Source organism: Heterocephalus glaber, unplaced genomic scaffold (assembly GCF_053883595.1).
Source record: "Heterocephalus glaber isolate CG9 unplaced genomic scaffold, H.glaber_assembly_v1.0 deba00001454, whole genome shotgun sequence".
NCBI classification, from domain to species: Eukaryota; Metazoa; Chordata; class Mammalia; order Rodentia; family Bathyergidae; genus Heterocephalus; species Heterocephalus glaber.
The window spans coordinates 12,038,416-12,042,834 of record NW_028258303.1 but is presented as its reverse complement, the minus strand read 5'-3'; the positions used below and the strand labels follow the sequence as shown (position 1 = coordinate 12,042,834).

The 4,419-nt window shown below is 41.7% G+C and overlaps 1 pseudogene; it reads right to left on the bottom strand.

Moving 5' to 3' along the window:
- Positions 1-488: 488 nt before the first annotated feature.
- Positions 489-3,420, bottom strand: LOC101720067 (tripartite motif-containing protein 60-like; annotated as a pseudogene).
- Between the last annotated feature and the right edge of the window lie 999 nt (positions 3,421-4,419).

The window sequence follows — 4,419 nt, the reverse complement described above, 5'->3', positions numbered from 1 at the left end:
TCAGTTTTTTGAGGAATCTCCATACTGATCTCCACAGTGGTTGTACTTGTTTGCATTCTCATGCTGCCCTGTGCTGAGGGGAAGCAAAATGTAGAGCCAGCTTGGAGTTGGTGGATGGTCTCATTCTTGCATGAGTGGCAGGGGTGTGGGTCTGCTTGTTCATGTGTAGGGGGCGCCACACCTCTCCTGAACCCTTTCTAATAGTCCAGGTTGTAGTTTCTCAGATTTATTATAAGCAGCAAGAATAAGCAACGTGACAGCTTCAACATACTGCCTCAAAATCTGGCTAGAATATCCAATTTCTTAGATATTTTTTCTTTCTACATTATGCTAGGCTTTCTGCTACTGTATGACAAAGGAATCTTTTACCTCTAGTTTCTTTTTTTTTTTTTTAATGAATGTAGATTTATTGACAACTACTAGAGTAATACATTCAGTTAAATACAATTTCCAAGTATTTTAAGAACTTCTAGTAGGACCCCCTTGATTTATCTACAAAGAAGGCACTATAATTACATTTTTTAGAACCTGATGAAAGACAAAATTATTTAGTGAAAACTGGAAAAACCCATCAACTACATCTATTTGAATAGATGCTATCTATTCAAATTGAATTTTATTAAATATTTGCTTGATAACTGGTACTATTATGTCCACTAACTGTAAAAAACAAACAACAAAAGAGATTTGCAATAGCTCATCATTCAGAATCTGTTATGGTACAGATTCTGAGGGGTCGTGACTCAGTTCCAGTGTAGAAATAAGGCCAAAGTGCTTCTCCAAAATAATCATTAAAAGTACACAGAAGAGATCTATCATTTAAATTGTAAAAGGAAACCTCACCCATTTCAGTGCCTAAGAAAATGCCGATCTTAGTGGGTATTACTTTTGGTAAAAGATTAATTTTCTTAGCACCGAATGCAATGTAACTAGTGTGACTATATCGCCCAATTCCCCATAGCCCCTCTTTTACTAAAAAGGGTTGATTCTGGTTCTTCTTCCTTCTGAGAAGAGACTCATTACAGACACCCAGGATCCACTCGGGCTTGTCTTTCACCTCCACCTCCCAGTACTGCCTGCCAGAGCTGTACCCCTTAGCCCCTAGTACAGCTGGCCAGATGTAAAACTTTTTTGGGCTATGAGGTAGTTTTTGCATATTTCCATAATGCACAGTTTTCCTATCTTCTGAGATAGTAAGTTTACGATGTGCTGTTTCAGGATCTAGGAGTACATCTACTTGAAATCACTTGATAATTTTGTTTAGTCCAGAATATTGTGGAGGAAGCTGGCAACTATAATCTTTGAATTGGAATGAAAAAATTTCAGGGCATTTTAAGCTGTTATATCTGTGGTAGATACTCTTAATACTTGTCAGCAAATCAACTTCTGACTTTATATGTTTGCTCTCTATCTCCTTTAATAGATATTTTAATGCAGAGGCATGCTCTGAAATGTCTGCTAGGTTTTCATTTACTTTTGCTGAAATCTCCTTCTCTTCATCTTGCAATTGCCTAAGAATAGTCTCTTGCTCATTTTGAAGAAACAGCATAAACTGTTCGAATTCAGACTTTATTTCTTCTTTCCTATGTTCTACCTTTTTCTTAAGTTCCACTGATTTTCCAGCCTGCATAGTAATCACTTTTTCAATCTGTTCCACTCTCTCCTTCCAGAGCTCGCTGTGCTGCTCTAGCTGTTTCCTATGATAGACAGTGGCCTTCTCTATGGGCCAGACATAGTGCTGCTGGTGATCAGCAGAGAAACTGCACTGTGGACACAAAACCTCTAGGTCCTTTTGGCAGAAAACAGTCAGAACCTGTTTGTGCTTCTCACACATAACATTCCCTTCCTCCCTTTTTCTCTTGCTCCTTCTCAGCGGCAGTAGCTTAGCTACTTCAGTCAGATTACCTAGCTGGAAATTGTTTTGGAATTTTCTGTGTGGACAGAGATAATGGCAAGAAGGGCAAGGGAAACTGACTTTTAGATCCTTCCAGGACTCACTGATGCAGGGGAGGCAGAAGTTGTGCCCACAGTAGATTGTCACTGGGTTTTTCAAGTATCCTAGACAGATGGGACAGCTAGCCTCTGTCTGGAGGTCGGCCAAGGCTGCCGCCAGCTCCATTGAATTGGAACCAAGGCAGTGGGCAAGGAAATGCTTCCTTAGTAAGCCTGGCTTTCCAGGGCGTACAGCCCAGTAAGAAGGGCGTGTCCTCTCCTAGACTACCTTGAACACCAACCAGCTCTCAGTTCTCCTGGTCAGCTAGCACACCAAGAGCAGCTTCTAAAAGCCTGCTTAGCCTTCTGCACCTCAGCTTCAAAGTCTGCACCTAGCAACACCCTGGAGTCTATATAATCTGCTGCGCATCAGAACATATCAGCTGGGCTGCTGCACTTTCCATTTGGTCATCTGAAGTGAGCTTCACAGCTTTCTTATTCAAGAAAGTAACCCCAGGTCCAAAACAAGGAATCTTTCTGTGTGAAGATCTAAGTATCTTTCTTGAATCTCATTTCTTTAACCTTGCTGAATGCATACGTAGTTGGCCCTCCCACGTCTTCAGGAACAGAATCTGAAGATCCAGCCAATCTAGGAATGTTAAGTACTCTGATAATTAACCTAAGAGCTGTTGTCTCATATGGTTGCAAAATCCTTAATGATTAGTCAAAGCGTTCTTGACCCGAAGGGCTTGGTGTAAGAGTGTGCTTCAGGAAAACCACACTGGTGGATCAGCGCTGTACCACCTAGCCGCGTCCTCTGCTCTTACCTCTAGTTTCTAATAGCATTTTTCTCAAATCTCTTGAAGCCTCTACTGGTGGCTGTATCCTTCAGGACTGTCAGACTCATAGTGTTTTTAAGGAAAATATCACTAACCTTGCTGGAAATTCTGCATGCTTCCACCCATTATCAGTTCCAAAGCAATATAACTTTAGGTATTTGTATGGTAACACCCTACTTGTGTGTCACCCAAATCTTTCTTAGCTATTTATTGCCACAGAACAAACTACCCACAACTTAGTAGCTTACTGCAATGAGCATAGTCGCTGTCTATCCAGGTGAGATACTACAGGTGGCTTAGCTGGCTTCTTAGCCTCTTCCATGATGGCTCACTCATGTGGCTTTGGACGAGAAGCCTCAGTTCCTCTCCTGTTCTTGGCAAAAGGCATCAGTTCCTCAACATGGGAACATTTTCATAAGGCTTCTTACGTATTCTCAGCATGTAACAGCTGACTTCCTTTAGAGCAAGCAATCTAAGAGGCAAAAAGAAGAGGCCATGGAGTCTTTTGTTACCAAGTCTTGGCAGTCAGTTGCTATCACTCAGCTATAGTCTGTTCATTAGAAGTGAGTCACTAAGTACAGTCTACAGTCAAGAGGGGGATTAGGCCTCACCTTTTGCAGGGAGGAGGACTGAAGGATATGTGGACATGTTTTAAAACTGCCATGCTATATTTAAACTGAACAAAATGAGATGCCAGCCTTTAAAAAAACATTTCGGACACATCCATCTTCTTGCACTGTCTCATTTTTGTTGTTGTTTTCCTTTTAAGACAGGGTATCACTTTTAGTTTAGGCTGGTCTTGAACTCTCTGTATCCCAGGCTGGCCTCAAACTCATGGCAATCCTCCTGCCTCAGCCTCCCGAGTGCTGGGAGTACAGGCATGTGCCACTCCCAGCTAGAAGTGTTTTTTAAACTGTAGGCTCTGATCCATAGATAAGCCATGACAGCAGTCATGTCTCTGAAATCTGTGATCAGTATTGTTTGTTTATTTGCTTTTTACATTATTGGGGATTAAACCCAGGGCTTTCATATTGAGCTACTTTGTTTTTTTTTAAGATGGAGTCTCCCTAAGTCACTAAGTTGCCCTATCTGGGCTTGAACTTGATTCTGCCAGAGTGCTGGGACAACAGGCATATATCACAAGCCACACCCAGCTTCTATTTTTCTTACAATTTTATTCCTTCTTTACTTTCTGTAGCGAAATGACCACCTCATTTGTTTCCACAGTGAACAAAAAAAGGCAAGGAAGCTTCAGATTAGAAACTAGGAAGGTGAGTTTGTCACCAGAGGGATTCCAAGACCCTTAGTGCTGAGAAGAAAAGAGACTCACGTTAAGGGCCCAGGAGCCTGTCCTCTGTCCCTGTGGAGGTCTCTGACAGGCTCTAGGTTCGACAGCCTGGTTTGGATGGAGATAAAGCTCACCTGCAAGTCTTGAGACCTGGGCAAGGCCCAGGGGAACGTTCCTCCTCAGTAAACCAGAGATGAATTAGAGCCTTTCTTTTGGCTTGTTTTGATGGCTAAATGAGATAGCGTCAGCAAAAATGCAAGGTACAGAAGTGTTAGCTAGCTTTTTAGACTTAAAAAAAAAAAAACTGAGACGAAATGAGAGTGTTAAATAGAAAGAACTCCCTTGTCCTTTATAAAATCC